Below are 21,937 nucleotides of genomic sequence, written 5' to 3'. Positions count from 1 at the left end.
CATCAACAAAATCCACTGGTTGTTTTAAGCGAAAACTAAAAGTCACACCCACAGAGGACCACAAGTCTACTTTCTCCTTGGGCCATTATTCCTCCACCTGAACCATATAAAACACACCTCACTGCTCTCCCTTCTCACCAGCCTGCCACCTCTTACCCCTTCTATCCTGACTCCTGGTGACTGGAGAAACCCTTCAATGTGGGAAGGCAGCATTTTCTATTCTGGCTGACAGGAAACTCTCCAGCTGGTTGTACCCCTTGAGGCCCGGGAACCCCTGCTCACCTCGACCCTGAGGGCTTCAGGCCGTCCTAAGGGAACCAACCCCATGAGACAACCACAACCACGGACGGGGGAAATGGAAGGAAGTACCCTCCATGGCTGCCTCCTCGCACTTTCCCTGGGGCCTTAGCTCTGTCAGATTTTGAAGCATAATGAGTTTTGTTTCATAACAGTCTTAAATGAACTGGAAGGGGGAAGGGGATGACAATGATAAAAATCTTAATTAAAAAAATTCCTACAGGCAAAGACTTTTCAGATCCTAAGATGTGATAAAAGTCTCTTGAGCTGGGGGCCCTACAGAGCCCCCAGGAGCCCAGCACTCAACAAACATCTCCTGGGGGCCTACTATGTGCCTGGCCCCATGCTGGGTGCTTAGGGTTGGCAGAGAATAAACACAGAAAGATCTCTGGCTCCTCGGGGCTCATGTTCTAGAAGGGAGGAGACAGTAAAGATAAGAAATAAGTAAACTATATGGAATCCTAAATGGTTAAAGTGGTTGTTTTTTTTTTTTAATGATTTTATTTATGTATTCGAGAGAGACAGAGATAGGGAGAGAGAGCATGAGCAGGGAGGAGAGGGAGAAGAAGGCCCCCCACTGAGTAGGAAGCCCATCAATGGGCTCGATCCCAGGACCCCGGGATCATGAGCCGAGCCAAAGGCAGACACCTAACAGACTATGCCACTCAGGTTCCCCTTAAATATTTCTAAAAGAGACAAAGAGCAGATAAAGGGAATGGAAAATCCAGGCAAAATGTATTAAAGGGGATGGGCAATTCAGCACTAAATACAGTAGAGAGGAAAGCCTCAGTGAGAAAGGGACGTCTGAGAAAAGACTTGAAGGGGAAGACAGTGAGCAATGCAGATGGGTATCTAGGTTCTGGAAGAGCAATCCAAGCATAGAAGACAGCCTATGCAAAGGCCCTAAGGCAAGAAGGTGCCAGGTACATCCAGGGAATGGTGAAGAGGCAGAATGTGGCTCAAGCAGAATGAAGGAAGAGAGTAGCAGGATGAGGGAGCAGAGTATCACCAGGCCACTGCAAGGACACTGGCTTTCACTGACTACAGTAGGGGCTGCTGAAAGGCTGTGAGCAGGGAAGGGACAAGTTCTCCTTCACTTCTCTGCCACCTAGTCATCCTTCCTACATAGCTCCTTTGATACCACTTAATCAACATGCTCAAAGCCACCTCACCCGCAAAGCTCTCTCTGATGAACCCCTTCAAGGTACAAACCCAACAACCCTAAGGAAACCAGTTATCCCCACATCCACCTCTCCCCCAAATCCATGTTATACCCAAAAGGGGAGATGAGCAGGAAGATGAAAGAGGGGAATGGGTAGGAGGAAGACATAACAAGCAGAGAGGGACAGGAGACTGATGGGGACACTTACAGAAAGATCCAAAGAGAGGCAGAAAGACAAATGTCAACGACTTCTCCACTCTTCATCCACACCCCACAGTCCCTAAAGTCCAAAGCACCAGTGCTTTATCAGGCAAGCCCTGATAACTATTTGTGCTCCTAACCGGAAGTGGAACTGGAAAAAGGGAGAAGAGAAAAGGATTACTTCACTCTGCCTCTCTAAATGGCAAAATCAGCAACCAGCTAACGCTGGCCCGTCAAACCACAGGTGGAGGCAGAATTCCCTGTCATTCGATCCACACCCAGAGTCCCCAACAGACACACTACAAGCCACCCGGCAAGCTTATCTGGTCAACCTATAAAGTGAGCTGTCCCTGCACAGACCCAGTCCCAGAAACAGCAATTTCTGTCCCTGGCACCTTGTACCCACATTCACACTCATCCCCCAGCAACCACAAGGCAGACGGTTTTTAAAAAAAAAAAAAAAGGTCAATTAAGAAAAGGCTGGGGCAGCTCTGGAATAAGCTAAAATGGGAGGAAAAGGAAGTGATAAGTTAGAACAATTAGCTCCAGGTGGTACAGGGGAGGAGCCAAAACCATGGGCTCTAGAGTAGGAACTCATGGCTCAGCTCTGCCACTGACAGGCTGTGTGACCTTGGAAGTTACTTGGGTGACCTTGGGCAAGTTATCTACCCTCCTGTGCTCAGAGTCCTCATCTTTAAAACCATTATCATTATTACTACCTGTGTCCTAGGGCCCTTAGGAGAATTAAAATTAGTATTATAAAGCATATAAAAGAATGCCTGGCACATGGTAAGCACTAAATGAATATTTTTAAAGAAATAAAAACACTTTGGAAAAAGGAATGTTTCTCTCTGGACCATCTGAGATAGAAAAGTTTTGTATTTATTTTTGTACCTGACATATACATGGAAACAATCACTACTGATTAATATTTTCAACTCTGATCATTCATAGTCCATGCTTTTAAAATATATTAAGATGCTCTGGCACAAAGACATTTACTGCAGCATTATTTTTTTAAAAGCAAGTTATGGGAAATGACCTAAGCATCCAACATTAGAAAAATGGTTGAGTAGATTATAAAAGCCATAGCAAACAGTTTTGTGTGGATATTAAAAATCACCTAATGAAGAATTTTTAAAAATTCATTTATTTATTTGAGAGAGAGTGAGTAAGCGGGATGGAAGGGGGAGGGGCAGAGGGAGAGAATCCAGAAGCAGGCTCCCCACTGATCCCAGGACCCTGAGATCAGGACCTGAGCTGAAATCAAGACTCAGGTGCTTCACCACCTGAGCCACCCGGGCACCCACCCTCCATGAAGAATACAAAATACTTAAAATGTCAAATGATAAAAGATTAAAAAAAACTAGACTTCACTTTCAACTGTCATGACACAACTGCTATTAGATTAACCCTCCTGTATAGAACAAGTATAAAAGATAAATAAAATATGAAATAATAATAATAATAATAACCATAATAACTGTTGAAGCTATGGGAGTACAACAAGGCAGCCAGGCTGGGAAGGATGATTCCCCTAGAAGAAAGAGAACCTTGGTGAGGTACATATCAGTTGCTGATGTTTCTCCCCAGAACATGTGCTGATCTGGTATAACAAACACTGAGAGAAAAGGCAGCAAGATACAGCATGCTGCAGCTCTCTCCCTGGACAAGGAAACAAAAGCTGCAGTTCAGGGCTATAATGACATCCAGGATTTAAGACCCAAGATCTCAGGGAAAAATGAACCACTCATACATGAACCCAATGTTCAATAATTTCCCCTCAAGGCATTTGATGACACTGAAATCACCTGTGTACAGAGCTAGGTCCTGGAAATCCAAACCGGGAAAAAAAAAAAAAAAAGTTAAAAAACTGAAAAGCTAAGCAGAGACTTTGGTAGTCTCCCAGAGGTAGAAAAACAAATTGTGAATATCAGGGTCTATCAAGGAAGCGGGACCCCAATAAACACTCACTCTAAAAGCAAGGGCAGATCAAAAGTAGACCAGCCTTAACAGAATCAAGGTGACCCAACATCCTGAGCTTTTTCCATCTGAAATGCCCAGCATTCAAACAAAAATTACCAAGCACATCAGGACCAAACCAAGAGAAAAATACAATCATTAAAAACAATCAGAAACTGGGCACCTGGGTGGCTCAGTGGGTTAAGCCGCTGCCTTCGGCTCAGGTCATGATCTCAGGGTCCTGGGATCGAGTCCTGCATCAGGCTCTCTGCTCAGCAGGGAGCCTGCTTCCCTCTATCTCTCTCTCTCTGCCTGCCTCTCCGTCTACTTGTGATCTCTCTCTGTCAAATAAATAATAAACATTTAAAAAAAATCTTTAAAAAAATCAGAAACTATCTTTTTTATAAATAAGATATTTACAACAATTAAAATAAATTAAGAATTTACTAGATAGGTTGGACAACAAACAGGAAAGAGATGACTCATGAAGTGGAAAATAGATTAGTAGAAAAAATACTCATATTGAAGCACAGAAAATACAAAAACAACTTCAGGGACCTGTCAGATACCACAAAAGAGTCTAACAAATGCAAAGACAAAGAAGAGGAGAGAAATAATGGGGCAAAAGCAATTTAAAGAGAACTCCCCCCAAATTTTCTAAAATGGACTTTAAATCAAGCCATAAATTCTAAAAGCTCTCCAAACTCCATGGGGGATACATACAAAGAGAGCCACACTTAATGTACACCATAATGCAATTGCTTTAAAAAAAAAAAAAGAAGCTAAAGAGAAAAGAAAATATTACTTTCAAAAGAAACACAATAAAACTGACAGATGACTTTTTAACAGAAATGCAGGAAGCCAGTGGACAATGGAACATTATCTTTAAGGAATTAAAAGAAAAAAAAAGGCAACCTAGACTTCTATACCTGGTGGAAATATCCTCCAAATAAAAGGGGAAAGACATTTTCAGACAAACATAAATTGAAAGACTAGGGCACCACCAGACACCCCCTATGCATGCTTACACACACACACACACACACAACTAAGGGGGTTTCTTCAGAAAGAAGGAAATTAATCTGAGAGAACATCATGAGCACGGTCATTCAAGAAGAAACGAAGAACACCACAGAGATCTACATATTTATGGAGATTAATCTAAATTATTATTGACTTTTTAAAACAACATCCCTTGGGGCTTAATCTAGAGAGAAGCTTAAAATCACAAGACCACAAGAGGCATAAAGGAGGTAAAGGGAGCCTAAGTGTTGTATATAAGTAGCTTGAACCAATCAGGAAATGGTTAAAACAAACAAACAAACTCACACCCAGAAAGCCTCCAACTATGCAAAGATATAGATATATATATATTGTTTTATATATATATATATATGGGAAAAGAAAACACTAGAAAGGAACACACCATTTTTTTTTAAAACAGAGGTTCTATCTAGATGATGGAATGCTGTCTGGTTTTCATTCCCTTTCTACTTTTCAGCATTTTCAATAGAGCAACTTTTTTCTCCATATTTCATTTCATACAACACTTGGACACTATGATACTTGTGGGAGGTAAAAGGAGCTTTCCTTTCCTTATAAAGTTTCAAACAGAACAAATTCCTAAAACTTTCAACAGGGACCCCGTAATTCTGCAGTCGACTGCTAACAACGATTATTTACATGAGTGGAGAATCCTGGTCGCCTGACAATACAAACCAGCTATCTGACACACCCCATGCCCTGGGCAGGGATGTGTGTGGTGAGAAGAAAGTACTTCTCAAGTCTCTGCATAAGCATAAAGAAATTCTAACTTGGCTGAAAGCAGCACTTTCAATAATAATTCAGGTCATCTGCACAGCCTTTCTACAACAGAAACCCAAAGATCCTGCTAAATTTATAAATAGTAGTTACCAGCAGGAGACCTTTGTACCCCACCTTGCAGCAGGAAAAAAATGAGTCCCAGAGAAGAGCTGTAGTCCATGGTAGAAAGGGTAACCCACACTACACAAGAATTACCATTTTTTGAAAAATAGTATTAGAGCTGGTGAAGGGAGGTCAGTACTCTCACATGCTAGTCGGATGAATGAAAATTAATTTTTAAAAATGTTTTGAAGAACACTTAGGAAATATTACTGAGAACCTTAAAAACACCCATTATCTTTAACACCGCAATTCTTCTTTCCAGGGATTTATCCTAAGAAAATTATCTGAGATGTGATCAAAGATTTATGCACAAGGATGTCTATCGAAGCATTATTTATAATGGAGTGAAAAACTAAATTTCTAATAATAGGAGTTAGTAAAATAAATTCTGGGACCCAGTGCCTGGCACACAGGCACACTATTTCTGGTTCTCCAGAAATATTTGTTGAACATAAAATCCACATGAGAATATACTAAAAAAACTATAAAAAAAAAAAAGGACCCAAAGAATATTTAATGAACAAAATATTAACATTAAATCTCATTCAAAATTAGCCCAATACTATTTTCAGGCTTAATATCATAGCTAATGTCTACTGAGAACTTACTAAGTGCCAGGCATGTTTTACATGTATCCGTTCGTTTCATCTCACCCATCCCCATTATTTCCACGAAGTGAAGGATTCTGGATCCAAAGCCAGGCATGTCTGACTACAGAACTTAAACTATTAATCAACAGACTATGCTGCCTAGAAAAAATACTGGAAGGAAGTTACTAAAAAAGTAAGAGGAAGGAATTAAAGACAACTGGTATTTTCTTCCTAAGGCCTACCAATATTTTCCAAATGCTCTATAGTCACCTCGCACTACCTGTAGTCTCCTTGTCCAAACTAAAAAGTTCTATGAACTTTTCACTTATCATTTACACAATTTCAGTGAAAAAGTCTTAGCTCCAAAGGGGTTTTGAATCGTGTCCTTCTCCAGGTCTTAAAAGCAGGAGAACATAAGAGCCATACATTCTGACCAGGAAAGGGAATGGGCTGAGAGTGTGCTCAACCGACCATGCTGCCCATGACCTCCATTGCACATACACACATCACTATCTGGCTGACAAGGTGCTGTTTCATACACATATTCTGCCATTAATCTTCCCAATGACACCTCTGAGTAGATGTGACCATCTCAGGAAATGGAGCTTTAGGAAGGTGAAGTGACTTTCCCAAGGTCATGCAGAGCACTCCAGCACTGATCAAGGTTCCACCTACCATGTGTCTAGCCACCAACCATTCCCCCAAATCGTGGTGACTGCAAAGTTTGGGAGATAAACCAAAGTCTCCCAAAGGAAACAAGGGAGATCTGTGGGACAGGGTGCGCGCACGCGCACACACACACACACACACACACACACACACACACACACTGTGCCCAAAACCCAGATACAACCCTGGGACCCAACCATCTCAATGCTTTGCTCCTTCACAAAACAATTCTGCAGAAGAGTAAAGTATATGGCTTTGTATTTGTCAAAGCACTTGTGCATCCTTTCTCTCCTTTGATTCTTAAAATAAGCCTTTTCAACCAGAAAAGCAAAAGTACTGAGAATAAGGAAAATGAGGCTCGGAGAGTTACACCGCTATCCAGGAGTACCCCACAAGGGTCAGTGTGGTGTCCCTTCTCCGTATTATCCTGGCCACATTCTGAACTGAACTCGGGCCACACTGTCTGGTAAGGCTAAGTGGGAGGCAGGAGGAGGAAGGGGGAAAAGCATCTGCTTTTACAGTCACACAGGTCTGGATTCCTGGGTTTGAATCCCTGCTAATCACGAGACCTTGAGCAAGTCTGTTCATCCCTTTGTCCCCCCACTTCCTCCCTTGTTTAGTAAGGATAATAATGCCTTCTCCATTGAGTTGCTCTGAGGCTTTAATGAGGTCCTATATATAAAATGATGGCATGTGTCTGCACTTAGGAGGTAGCTGTCACATTCTGAAATGCATCCTATCCCCAAACATACAGTGTGAGGTCACCACGTCCAGAAGAGCACCTTACCTCACCTTCCTAAAGAAAATAATCCTTTTAATGTTTCTCTACTTCTGCTATCCTGGTTCCTTTCCACTCAAAGAGCCTAGATTGATCTCAGTTACTTTCCAGACTCCTTTGCAAAACTCTCTACAAGTCTTCTTAAATTTAGGCCCCCAGAAGTGTCCTCCAAGGAGAATCCATCATGGGCTGAAAAAGACAGTAGGCTAAAACCCCAGCCTCTGTGCTGAGCGTCAGATTTACTACAAGGGGTCAGACATGGAACCATACTGAGTAAAGTATACCCTGAAGAGAAACTACCCTGAAGAGAAACGAGCAGGTGAGCACCCGGCAGGGTAAGGGTGAGAGGGTGAGGAGATAAGGGGGTGGAGATGCTCACCATCTACAAAAGTAGAGACCAAGGCTGGGGCCCCCTAAGAAGAAAGAGGTTGGGTGCCTGGGTGGCTCAGTTGGTTAACCAACTGCCTTCAGCTCAGGTCATGATCCTGGAGTCCTGGGATCGAGTCCCACATAGGACTCCCAGCTCTAAGGGGAGTCTGCTTCGCTCTCTGACCTCCCCTCTCATGCTTTCTCTCACTGTCTCTCTCTCTCAAACAAAGAAATAAAATCTCAAAAAGAAGAAGAAAGAGGTTGAGGGTACCCAGAAGAAGTGGAAGGGAATGTTTTCTGCAGCTTCCCTTAGAAACGAACGGGAACATCCAAAATGGAGACAGGAATGGTAGGAAACCCTGACTTGGCAAGATGGTGACATTACTCCTCAAACTCGCTAGCATAGCTAAGGAGTAGAGACCTTTCCCTTCCTGCTTCTGTCCTCCAAATACTTTCTTACCTCATCTCAGTCTACAACCTCAGCCCCTCCAGCCTGTCCTCCATACCTTTGACCGACAGTTCTTTTCTTCTTTTTTTCTTAAGGATTTTATTTATTTATTTGACAAAGAGAGATCACAAGGAGGCAGAAAGGCAGGCAGAGAGAGAGGGGAAGCTCCCTGCTGAGCAGACTCGATCCCAGGACCCCAAGATCATGACCTGAGCCGAAGGCAGAAGCTTAACCCACTGAGCCACCCAGGCGCCCCTGACTAACCTTTCTAATACAGAAATCTGACTTGTCCACTTTCCCCCCACACCTCTCCTCACTTCAAACTCTTCAATGAAGGGTTTGCCTACAAGGTCAAGTCTAAGATTCCTATCATGGTATCAGGTCCTCCCAGCCCAATCCCTTCTCACCTCTCCAGCCTCATCACCTGCAATTACGACTGGGAACTTCGTATGTGCTGGGCCCTGACTGGTTGCTGGGGACACAACGATACACAAGACGTGGCACAAAAATGAACACAACCTATCTCATGCCCTTTAGAAAATGAAAGTCCTCATAGGCAGACGGACACAGAAAGGGATCACTGCAATCCAGGTGGGCAGTGGGCTGGCGACCTACCCTGGGGTGCACAGGGAAGGCCTCTGGAGGAAGTAGGAATGAGCTAGGTAAGGGATAAAGAAGGAAAACATTGCTTGCAGAAGAAGCCTCAGGGCAAAGTTCATGAGCAGTGCGACCTTACACAACTGCCTGCTCTAATGGAAATATTCTATATGCATGCTCTCCAATATGGCAGCCACCAGCCACATGTAGCTAATGAGCACTTGACGTGGGGCTAGTGCCACGGGGGAAAACGAATATTTTATTTTATTTAATTTTTAATTAAAACTTAAATGGCCATGCATGGGGCGCCTGGGTGGCTCCATGGGTTAAGCCTCTGCCTTTGGCTCAGGTCAGGATCTCGGGGTCCTGGGATCGAGCCCTGCATCAGGCTCCCTGCTCAGTGGGAAGCCTGCTTCCCCACCCTCCGCCCGCCTATAGATCTGCCTACTTGTGATCTCTCTCTCTCTCTCTGTCAAATAAATAAATAAAATCTTTTTTTTAAAAAATGTCCATGCGTGGGCTAACGGCTACCATATTGGATAGCACAGTTCTAAAGCATTAAACTGAAGGTGATGGAAGATAACATTAGATGAGTAAGCTTTTTATTTCCTAGACAAAGAGAGAGCTTGAAGCAGGGGATAGAGGGGGAGCAAAGGGAGAGGAAAAGAATCTTAAGTAGGCTCTGCGCTGAGCTCAACACAGGGCTCGATCTCACGACCCTAAGATCACGACCTGAGCTGAAATCAAGAGTCAGACGCTCAACCAACTGAGCCACCCAGGCGCCCCAGAAGGGTAAGCTTTGAATTGATGCTTCAGTAAAGCCAGATTCTATGTAGCTTCCTATACTCGCCATGCTATCTGCTAGTCCCTCCCCGCTTGCCTACCCAGCAAGCCCCCACTGAACCCATACAACCCCACTCATGTACCACCTCTCTGAAGACTTCCCTGGCTCCTCCACACAGTCTCTCCCACTGACTGCTTCTGTAGTATGATCTTTTTCTAAGCAGGTCTCTCTGTGTGCCGGGTTTATATGTTCTCCTGACTTGTCCCTACCAGACTCTGAGCTCCTTCTCCTACTGGTCCTGGAACTTCCAGCCACTGGTACAGTCTGGGCACATGAGAAGCACTAACACACACTTGAAGATCAAGTTGTCAGCACTGACGGTCACTGTAGCCTGGCAGGATGAGAAGCAGGGCGCTCGCTCACTTCTTCTAACAAAGATGTGAGCCACTAACCTTGATCTTAGAAAGACAGCTCTGTCCAGGGGCTCAGCAAAAGTTCTCGTGAACATCCTGAGCACTCCACCCTTCACTTGGATTGCAGGCCTTGGGGTAGTCCAGGTTCCTAGAATCTAGATAGCCGTATGGGGAAGGTGACCAGGCAGCCTTTGCGGGTTAGCCCTGGGTCTGGAGACCAGCCTGGCAGCTCAGCACCCACGTCTCCTTAAGCCTCAGTTTCCTCAAGTGTAAAGTGTAAAGTGGGCACCCATCTGCCTCCTACAAATGCTGGAAGACTGAAGTGACTAGTACACCTGCACAGGGCCAGCGACACACACTAAGCTCTCAGTCAACAACAGTAGCAACTACCCCTAAAGCCATCTGAAACCCTCATTTGGATACCCCACAGCATATGCAAATTCTTGAGCCCCTAAATAAGGCTCTTCTTGGTGCTCTCCGGGATGCAAGGGATACAATCCAATCTCTGACTCACAGCATGTTGCCAAAATTCTCCCTGAGTTCCCAAGAGAAAATTTATTTTAATTCCCTCCAACTTTAAAAATTAAACAGTCCTTACAGCATTTTGGGGTGGCACGGAGTGACAATGGAGACCATGAAATCCAACAAGCAGCTTTAAAAAGGTTACAAACTGATTGGAGAAAGAAAGGAGAAGGCAGCCGAAGGGGGTGAGCAGGGGGGGTTGGAGACAATCCCCCGAGTGTCTGCTATTATTGAATACCCCAACTCTCAAAGCAGCCTGGCCGCCCCCTCCTCCATGCGAGCTAAGCTCTGTTAATGAGAAAACGGAGCTCTGCCTACATTTTACCACAATAATGATTTCCCCATTGCATTTTTACATGCCTGCCGCTTTATCATAGCAGAAGTAGACATATATTTTCAATAAATCCCTTCTCTCCTTCCTCCTCCCCAACTCCAGCTCGCCCAGTAAATGTTGTTCCCTCCGCGCCCTCCCCCAACGCAATCCCAACCCTGGAGCACAATGAGTTCCACTAATCAAAACAGAAAGAAAAAGAAAAATGGAAAAATCACAGCTGCTGAAAAACAGCATTCGCTACAAGTCAAAGCCCTCCACATTTTTTCTGCATGCAGCATTTACTTCTTCAAGGACATATCACCCCCCCACCATCAGAAATCTTATGTAGAGTTGCTCCAAGGGGAGAGGGAAGGGGGGCAGGGAAAGAAATCTAATATTCACTCTCTTTCCTATTTTGACTAAGCCAGCACAGACAGAAATATAGATAAGGCCTCAAATAACTGATTTAACAAAATGTCACTTATTAAAAGGCATGGGGGATGGGGCTGCACTTGAATTTGAGAGCTCAGTTAAAGCACCCCAGCTAAAGGCTGCCAGACCGTGAGAGGCAAGGGGGAAGGAAACATTCTCTAGCCTGGTCTCCTTCAGGGGCTGCTAGAGCTGACCCTGGTGGCAGAGGGGCCTGGATTTCTCCCTCCAGGGAGAACCAGTAGGGGGCGGGGTGGGGGGAGGAGGCAGGGGAACCTGAGATGAAACAAACAAAAAAACCAAAAAAACCCCAGTTGATTCTTAAATATATAAGCATTTATACTGCACCAACTAGTGCCAGGTGCCGGGGGTACAACGAGTGCTGACCCAGTTCTGCCCTCCCTGGGGCAGCAAGGAAGGGGTAAAAGACACACGGGTTGGGGGGGGGCAGGGGAGGCGGATATTATGACAACAGCATCCTAACAGCCCAGCCCAGCCCACAGCACCGGTCAGTGACCAGGCACATGGGGGCACACGGGGCTCTGGAGAGAGAATGAAGGAATGAATGAGCATAAGCACACTGAAATTGTTTGAATTCCATACTGGTTTCTAAAGCAGCTCAGACTCTTCAAAAGAAGATAGGCCTCTAAATGTCCTTACCTACTGTAGCTCCCCATAACACCACCCCAGCTCACATCTGTTCACCCAATTAAGAACGAAAAGTGAACAAGCCCTGGTACTTGAGAATCAGCCTCATTACTGGTATCCTTGAGTTGAATTTTAAGGGAGTGTGGTATCTCCTATTGTGATGACATCAGAGGGAACTCGAATGACACCCCCTATCCAAACGCCTTGGGCATCAACTCCAACTTTTTTTTTTTCCCCTTTCCCTTTTTCAAACATCTTTTAAAGAAGTTAGATGGGAGGTGGTTTCCCAAGACGAGCAGAGAGGCCCTCAGAGCTGTCCCTGTTATGACCAACCACCCCCCCACACACAAGGGGCCCCCAGGAAGCTTTCCAAGGTAGCAAATAGCAAACTATTGGAAACTAAAGGCCAGGCCGTCTAGAAACAACCATGGCTTGTCCAGGTCCCTCCACTCAGGAGCCCCACAAAAAGGACAGGGCTAAGGGTAAGAGGCTGATGGAGAACGGCCATGCAATTTGTTAAAGTCAAGTTTTGGCTTTAATTATGAGGCAGCCTTTGAGCTGTGTGCTCCAGAACGAGCCAGACAATTCAAGTTTTTTAAAAATGAAACGTCGGAAACATGTTTAAATCATCTGAGTCTTTCCAAAGAAGGTGACTGGGACTTAGAAGCCCAAAGTTCCCAGATGATGGTCTTGGTTTCCATGATCTCTACAGCTACTCAGTACCATATCCTTAATACTGCATAGCATTATCTGAGGGTGCACAACATCTGGAGACCATTCAACTTCTGGCCTTAAACCAGGATGCTGGCTGGACCTGGGACTCTGGGTTAATCACTTATTTATATATTTTTTTCGATTCTCCTTCTTGAGCCTCACTTTCTTTGGCTGTCAGATGAGGATACCAACCTCCTGTGGTTGTTGCTTCTGTCGTCAGATAAAATAAGAAGAGGCTTTGGACCAGCAACAAACTAGGTAAACACCGGTTATTTCAATGATGGCATCCATTTCCTCTCTCTCTGATTTTTCGTTGATTATTTTCCCCTTTATGAAACCAAATTGGTATCAGTTCCACTGATCTCTCAAAACTGACAACTTGTATTTATTATACAATTACAAGGAGTCCTCTTACACACAGGTGAGCAAAATCTCAGTAACAGCTGCATCTGGGTGACGGGTACAAGGGAGCTCATTATGCTAGCCTGTCTGCTTTTGTTGCATTTTCAAGTTTTCCCATCATAAAAATTAATTCAGAAATAAACAAATAAAGCCTCCCCCTCTAGCCCGGAGGCAAGCGGTCTGATGAGGGAAAAGCACAAGGTATTTCTTAAAACTAGAAATGACTTTTGCAGCATGACAGTATGAGAAAGGGCCCAGGGCTGGTTTTTGTTGTTTGGTGGGGTTTTTTTTTTTGTTGTTGTTGTTGTTTTAGGTAGACTCTGCTTTACAGTACAAGCCTCATTTGCGAAACAAAAGCTGAATGCAAATGAAGACCTGCCAGGACCCTCGGACCCCAGTCCGGTTTCCTGCGGAGGCTCAAGGCTCCCCTGCACCCAGTGCACAAACCAAGTGTGTCTGTCGCCTCGACTGGGCAGGTCTCCAAGTTTCAATTCGGGATCAGAGTCTGAACCTAGACCGCCTAGCATGTCACCGCCTGAGCTCGGATGCCAGCCTTCCTGTAGCACTTTCGATACAAAGATCCCAGAGGACCCGAAACCCCTAAGGAGAAAGTGGCTAGGAGGCTGGAACAAGAGTGAGAGAGGGTTTGGTGAACAGGGGTGTGGGCAGAGGCTCTGGGAAGTTAAGGGAAACGTTTCAGTGGTTGTCAGGTTTTATATCTGAAAAGGAGATCTGGCTGAAGATTAATTCACCTCGCTGCTCTCGGTGCGCGATGCCTCTTACAGTTTACATAGCACTTTCTGTACATTATCTGATGGCATCCTCACAAGTGGAGGGGAGAGGCGACAGATGGTATCACCCGCCCTTTACAGATGCCCAGACAGGCTGGGAGGCCCCCTTGGCCAGAGCCAGGATACCATGAGGGCGCCGGACTCTAACCTAGACCTTCAGCCGCCATCCTCACCCTCCAATCCCCACGCAGACCCCTCGCTGGGGGCCACCCAGGCTGGCAGTCTGTGGCGTGTGCTCCTGAAAGGCTGCCCAGAGGAGAGGGCTCTTTTTTTTTTCCTTCTTCTTTTCTTTTTTGGAGCCTCTTCCTCCAAACCTATGCCACGGTGCCCACCAACTTTTGAACAGGGCTGAAAATCACAGATTTTTTTTTCAATGATAGTATTCAAACAAATCTAACGTGAGGCCCAAATTACTTTAACTGAAGACTCTTCCTCAAGCGAAAAGAATTTGCTCTCGTCTCTGTACTGCTCAGTAATGCAGTCAAATGTTGAGAAAATGCAGTACAATTTTCTGATGCAGTCTTAACCCTTAGAAGTCTCTGGCTGGTGTCAGGTCCTGAGCCCAAACCCTTTCCCTAGGAGGGTGCAGACACAGCCTGGAGCAGCTTCCCCACCTTCTGCTCATCTGCACCTGTCTTCTCAGGTTTTCCCTTGGTCCAGGACCGAAGGCCCTCCACACCCATGCACACCACTTCCCCTGCCCCTGAGGAAAAGGCCACATCTTCTGGAAACCCTCTCAAGGGCTTTAGTCAGCTGACCCTACCCACCAGCTGCTCTCCTCAATTCCTCCCTCTCCAGGATCTTTCCTGTCCATACACCAAGGTAATAATACCAGCACCCAAAACACCCTTCCATTCTGCACAGGTCCTTCCTGCTCCCGCTCCGTATCTCTGCCCTCTCTTGCACAATCAAACTTTGCCAAAAAGTTGCCCACACATGCTGTGACCAGTTCCACCTCCTAGAACCCCCCCAACCCCTTCAATCTTGCCCCCACCCCATCCATTGCATTCCACAGAAGCGGTTCTTTGGAAAGTCCCCACTGGCTTCCATTTTGTCAAATAATCCAGTGGTGACTTTTCTGGCCTTATCAACCTCATGAAACATTTAACCACCACCCCCTCCCCACCAACACACCAACACACACAAACACAGCGCCTCTCCTCTCTATAGGCTCCTTAGGGCATTCCATCCAGTCTCCTAGATTTAAACACCAGTTCCCTGGCCAATGGCTCATTTTTATCTCTTGCCTGGCCACTCCTCTGGTGCTGGACACTGCTGTCAGACTGCCTTCCTGACCTCTCCACCTTGAGTCTATCTAACAAGCGCTTCAAACTTAGCGGGACCCAAACAAAAATAGCTTGATTCCACTCCCCTCCTTCTCCCAATCTTCCCCGTCTGGGCAAACAGCACCAGCCATGTACCCAAATGCTCAAGTCAGAACCCTCAGAGCTTTCCTCAACTCTTTCTCACCAGCTACCATCAAACCCAAATAGAAATACCTCCAAAGGTACGCACTTCCTGATACCTCCAAAGTGCATCTCACATGCACCTGCTCTCTCCACTGCCCATCATCTTCTACCAGGCCTGCTCTCCAACTCCACACCTGCCCACCTCCACCACTGCAAGCCCCTTTATCAGAAGTTGGGAGTGTCACTTCCCACTGGAAACTTTCAGTGGTTTCTCACTGCACTTCAAATGAAACCCAACCTTTTCAAAGGCCTCCAAAGTCCTGCACATTCACCTCGTGCTGCCCTCTCTGTCCCTCTTGTCTGCCTGTGCCCTTCTTATACAGCATCCCCCAAGCCAAAGTCCTTCCACACAGGCTCTCCTCCTGGTGCTCTCTTCCAAACCTCAGAACACCTTTATAGGCTACTCTAGCTGCGTAAGGCCAGGTCACTGTTCCCTGTGGTTTCATCATTTATCACATTTTGCAATATATATTTCTGTACGTGTCTACCACTCCTCTGAATGGTAAGCTAGAGGCTGGGGTGGGGGTAAGGGGAGAGGGAGTAAAATATGTGTATTTTAATTATCATCATAGTCCCAGAGCCGTAAGACAGTACCTAGAATAGTAGGTATTCAGTAAAGTAGTTGCTGAACATACCAGTGAATAAAGTAGATCCAATTATGGCATGAAAATAATTGTTACCTTCTAGGACCCCAGAGTTATCACTGCCATTAGGGCACAAGGGTTCTCTTCCCCCCTTTCTCTGTAACAACAACAACAAAAATGTTTAGTATGGTTGCACCGACAGCCCAATAACTCAGCATATCCCACCAATCCCCAGCTTGTCGTCTTTGACCAGGAAAACACAAAAACTACCCTCTTGCTCAGTAAACGCAAATTAAACAGAAGACCTTAATAAGCAGATACCATGAGTACTTTAAAATTCTTAGAAAATATCACACGATCTTTTTATTATGCAGTTTCTTTAACCCAGAAGAAAAGATTTAGTAAGAAGCCATGGGATCAAACGTAGTGTTACCAGGACTGTATTATTCCTTAAAATGCCACAGTACCCGTGGTGACAAGTGCCAATATCTTGGTCGCCAGCTACTCCTGTCTCCTCCCCACAAAAGAAATCAACTATGTTTTACTTTCCCCTTTATTTCTGTGGTTCCCCTCCAACATGCAAATTCAGAAATATTATTAATCCACAAGATCCCAGCTGATTCTAATCCTCCCTTCTCCCTAAATCACACTGTTCTATGAGGTGATAAATAAGCTGAATTCAACTGCTTTTAGAGCAGAACAACCAACATCCATTCCTACTGGCTGGGGTCTGAGCCACTTGTCTGGATCCTCACTTTTTATGTCAATGTTCAAAGTCAATAAAAACATCTAGAGCTTTCCCCCAAAAAAATGCCCAAGGTGAAATACAGGATATCCCAGAAATGACAGGAATACGACATCACTATTATGAACTCTATCACAAACATATGACCAAATCCCAATTACCTGTATGTGAATTCTCCACAGAAAGTGGGTAAAGCCACACTCAGCCTTCTCCCCCAAGACTATGTCCTCCTGCGGCGTGGGAATAACAGCTCAATTAACCTTAGACTTGACCAAGCATAATTAGACAGGTAAGCCAGCTGGCTGGAGGGGAAATTTTCAAGATTAACTGAAATTATTTTGGGTGCCTGGGGTTATGTGCCCCTACGCTCTATTAGCACATATAATTGCGAAACAACCATCTACTTTTTTTTCCCAAGATAGTGGCAGACTTTCCTTAAGTATTTCTTTGTATTCGATGGTCAAGATTACCAGCTACCTACTCAAGAGTCCTTTTTGGAATGCCAAGGTACAAATCCACTCTCTCCATGAGAAGACAAAAACGGAAGTTAATCAACTCGTCCTAGTCCATGAAGCAATTTGGCCGTTGGCCCAGGAAGAGCCTGTCGAGACCTCCTGAGACCTCTCTCCACAAGACCCAAGTCACAGAATTTCAGAAATGGGAGAAACTCATGGGTCAAATACGTATTATTAAGATTAAAAAAAACCCAAGACCCAGAAGTGGCTAAAAACTGGTACCTTCCCAACTTTTCTCCTAGGTGACATTTACTCCCTGCTTTGAGAATCAAATCACCTTAAAAGTTCTTTGTCACTTTACAAATAATGTGAACTGAGCCAATTCTCCAATGCAAGACAATGGTAACACTTTCTGATTAGTAGACTTGATGGAGAACCCTTAAACTTTCAAAAAAAAAAAAAATCAATGCGTTTGATTATTATGACCAACCTACCTATCAGAGGAAAAAGAATATTCTGAGTAAGCTTTGTTTTTGAGACCACACATTTTATTATATAAGCAGCAGTCCCCTTTTACTACAAAAGCTCCTACTTCACCAAAAACCACAGGCCCAAGCCAGTTAAGGAGGCAAAACTGAATACTTTTCACACAGTTCATAGAACAACTGTTTTCACAGCAAGCTCACATAAATGCTATGTGATATTAACACATGCCTGCTAGGTGGAAGCCGGCTTACCAAGCTGTGAAAAGACCCATGTTCACCATGGAACCTGCAGAATTAATATTCTCAATGCCCATAAAGCAGAAGGGAAATGCTCTTTTTTTAAGATGTCAAGCTGGCTTCTCAACAATCCTTTGGCGAAAATGGACATGCCTAAAAGGGCGGGGCCCCAAGAGGTGTGTCACTCCCGGTATCAATTCCTATAAATCAAATCCTGACAATCACCACAATATTTTAAAAAGAATAAATTATGATTCATGGGCCTTCAAACCTTTATTACCACAAGAACATTCTCGGCAAAACAGAAAAAAAAAAGCTACTGTGACTTGATTAATGGCCAAAGCAAGACAATAAAATAAATCTCATAAATATAAGGGAAAAAAAAAACTGAAAGACTGCTCTTGGCTTCTCGGATAGACACGTAAATAATTCAACTACCCTGGGGTAAACACATATAAAGATTTTGTTTACCCTCCCAGCATATACACCATCCAGACTAAGATTCTCAGCAGGGAAAAATAATAGTGAATTTTTTTAACTAATGCCTAGTTAGGAATATTTGTTAAGTGGCAATAATATTTAATTTCCAATGAACTCAACTCTCAACTGGCCAAAAATCAAATTCTCAATCTGGAAATCTGATGACAGGAAGGAAAGAAGAAAAGCACCGTCCATCAGTAACACGTAGAGAGATCTTTTTTTAAAACCCACTTTTTCCCCTCCTAGAATTGAGCTCATCCACAGAATTGCACAAAGCTTAACCAACTTTAGTTAACCACACATGTAGGTTACTACCTGACCCTAAGAAACACGTCTGGGTTTCCGTCTCGTCTGGGTTTGAGTCTCTGGAGTTAAAATTATACTGGCAAAGTTAAAACTCCCAGTATCATCAGGGTCCCTGATAGCCAAATCCTATAACTCATTTGCAGAAACCAGCAGGCTGAAGACCAGGAAGAGAGAGGCTGGGAGAAGCAAAGACTGCTGGTTAACTGGTTAAGCTTGGAGTCCCGCTTATTATTCTGACAGTGGGCATCTAAATCACGTTTTCTACCACCGGATTGCTTTCTTGAAACATAAATGATGCCAAAGGTCGGTACCAACTGGGACAACTTAAAACTCCTCTCTTAAGGCTCTCCACCACGGCCTGCTAAAAGGGGAACCCAGGTGGCTTTGGGGAGGCATTTTTTTTTTTTAAAGTACTCTTCAGTCATCCCTGGCTTCTTCATTCCCAAGCATCACCTCCACGGACTTCACCAGACAGCCCAGGCCACGTTGTGAGCCACCGGCTTCAACGCTTCATTTGCCAAAGCCACGTCTCGTCTTGGGGAAGAGTTTCCACAAAGCAGGCTGTAACAGACCAGCCGAAGGTACTCGGAGGAACCAGAAGTCATTTTCTTTAACCTAAGGATGGCAGGCGCACATGCTCCAGCCCAGTGCTGGCCAGAGGCTGCCCGCCAGGTGCTCTCGGCCTCCACCAGTGAATGGGTGGTTTTGTGTTATTCTTAAATGTCTATTTCTTCAGCCCACCAGCAGTTAACTTCCCAGTCTCCTAAACTGAAGTTAGGGAGTGAAGGGGGCAGGCTTACCCCCTTACACATTTCTCTTATCTGGGTGGCCGCCGTAACTTGGGGGAGTACCCAGCCCCCAAAGAGCCTTACAGGCACATATCCATACACATATGCATCATGTCAAAAACCCCCAAAGGCACATCCCTAGGGTCCTGCGGTTTCTTGGCTGGAAGAATGAAGGCTTTATAACATCACAAGCTTCAATTGCAAGCCCCACCACCACCACCCTTTAAGCCGGGGCTGCCAATTATAGCGCCCACCGTGGCCCTCCCCCTTTGCTGGGATGCTGGACAGCCTGCAGAGGGACGAGGGAAGAAGGGAAGCAGAAAGAAGGCCCTGCTAACAGACTGAAAGTACAGAAGTGTGTGTGTGGGGGGACTTTTCCCTTCCCCTCCCCCGTCTTCTCACGGAGCATCCCCCAACTAATTTTTTTTTTTTTAAATGAAACTTAATAAGCTTCTTGCCTACCTTGGCTGTTTCTGCAACAAGTGCATGGGCAATCCGACAAGACCAGACTCCGCTTGGGGGGTGAAATGGGGGGCGAGCAGAGCTGATGGAATAATTTCAATATTAATTTATGTCAGAGCCGCCTTCTCGAAGCGCTACTCACTTACAGTACTGCCCTCAGCCTGTAAACAAATATCGCTCCGCCAGGAAACATACTCCCCAGATGCAAGCCCCTTCCCCAGCAGGGAACAGGGCCCTGCGCCGCCCCCACCCCATCCCCAACAGCATGCGCCCCCACCCCGGGGAGGAAGCTCCGGGTTCCCAAAGCACCAACCTACCACCTCCGCCACCACCCCAGCAAGAAACTTACTCGGTCCGTCTACGCCTCCACCCTCCCTTCAGGAAATCTACTCTCCATATGCATTCAGCCTCCCCGCAGGAAATCTGCTCCCCCCTCCCCCCTTCTATATACATGCACCCCTCCCTCTCCTCCTCCCCACGCGCCCTCCCCAACCAGAAACTTACTAGCGTGCAAGCGTGCAGGCTCTCCTGATCCTGGAAACTTACTCCCAGATATAGCGCCCGCCAGCCCCCTTTCCCGGCCCTGCTCCCCTTCCTGCCCTCCGCGGCAAGCAACTCCAAACTCTCCGCATCCAGCCACTCTCCCTCCCCGGTGGAAATTTGCAGCGCGGGGCCGCGCGCGTGCATCCACCCTCCCCTTCAGGAAACTTACTCCCCATCTGCATGCACCGCCTCTCAGCCATCGCTTAGAGGGAAGGGGGTGTGCTAGGGAGACAGAAATACATATGTATCTCTCGCCCCTCCCCCGGCCGCAGCCCACTCGGGGCCGAGCCGCGGTAACCTGGCCTTACCTTTTGCATTGCTCCCCACCCTCGCCCCCTCCCTTAACCCTCCTTATCCGCTCCCCGGCGCCCCCCTTTTTTTCACCCATTACCCACCCCTAGCAACCGTTCCCAAGCTCCTCTCGGCCTTTTTTTTTAATCCAGGATGCAAATTCCTCCCCTGTCAGCAAATCGACTGTCAAATTATTTTCTTGCAAAAGGAGAAAGGCGGGGTGGGGGGGGGAGCAGAAGCAAAAAAGGGGAGGGCGGGGGAAGGGAGAGAGGGACAGAGGAGGGGAGAGATATCCCTCCGCAGAGCTGGGTCTGGCGGCGGGCGGGGAAGCAGGAAGTAAGGTGTCCAGCGCCGCGGCCGGCGGGTCCTCCGCCGCGGCCCCCACCCGCGCCCCCTGTCCCCCCGGGCGACGCGCTCGGGCGGGCGCGGGCAGCCTAGCGCATTGTTAGCAGCCTCCCCGGCGATGCGCTGCCGACCTTATTTGTGTGCTCTGCATGTGCGTGAAGTTGCACCTTTTGTAGGCTGGCGAGACTCTGGACGAGGATGGGGCGGGGGACGCGGACCGAGTTGCGGCCCCGTGCGGGACCTGTCAGCCCCGGGGTGTGGCGGACTCTCCGGCGTGACCGGAAAATCGAGGCCCGGGAGAAGGCGGCGTGGCCGGGAAGCTGCCGCCTTAGACCCGGACCAGTGCAGGATTGCTTCCTGCGTAGCCGTCCCGGTTATTGTAACGCGCTTTGCAGTTGAACGACTGGGGGTGGGGGGCTATTTATTTTTTATTTTTAAGGGGTTGCAAAGACGCCAGGGTCTAGGTGGAGTGCGGAGAGATGGTCTGTACCTACCCCCGCTGCACCGAGGCTCGGCGGGGCTGGGAGAGGGGCTGGGGCTCCCGGGAAGGGGCTGGAGGTTCGCGAAGCGCGCGGCTCCATCCCTCCGCCCCGATGGGGGCGGGGAGGGGGTGCTGCAGCCGGCGCTGGAAACGCAGCTCTCTGGGGAGGGGTCTCCATCTCCGTGGCGCTGCAGGCCGGGGAGGGAGGTTGCCTAGGAGAGGAGCCGGGGCCGGGAGGGGAGGGGAGGGGG

General features: G+C 46.5%; 1 protein-coding gene across 14 annotated transcripts in view; it reads right to left on the bottom strand.

Annotated features, from left to right (window-relative positions):
• The window catches only part of TRERF1 (transcriptional regulating factor 1), a 201,373-nt gene extending 180,313 nt beyond the window's left edge, over positions 1 to 21,060 (bottom strand). For 9 of the 14 annotated variants that reach the window (XM_059400458.1, XM_059400467.1, XM_059400468.1 and 6 more), the window contains exons 1-2: positions 20,531 to 20,720; positions 20,027 to 20,108 (exon numbers count right to left, since the gene is read on the bottom strand). The gene's annotated coding sequence lies outside the window, so the exon portion shown is untranslated. The other 5 variants (XM_059400463.1, XM_059400459.1, XM_059400462.1 and 2 more) reach the window with 5 other exon arrangements.
• Between the last annotated feature and the right edge of the window lie 877 nt (positions 21,061 to 21,937).

This window comes from Mustela nigripes, chromosome 5 (assembly GCF_022355385.1).
Source record: "Mustela nigripes isolate SB6536 chromosome 5, MUSNIG.SB6536, whole genome shotgun sequence".
NCBI classification, from domain to species: domain Eukaryota; kingdom Metazoa; phylum Chordata; class Mammalia; order Carnivora; family Mustelidae; genus Mustela; species Mustela nigripes.
The sequence above is the reverse complement of the archived record's forward strand: the minus strand, read 5'-3'. Positions and strand labels throughout refer to the sequence as shown.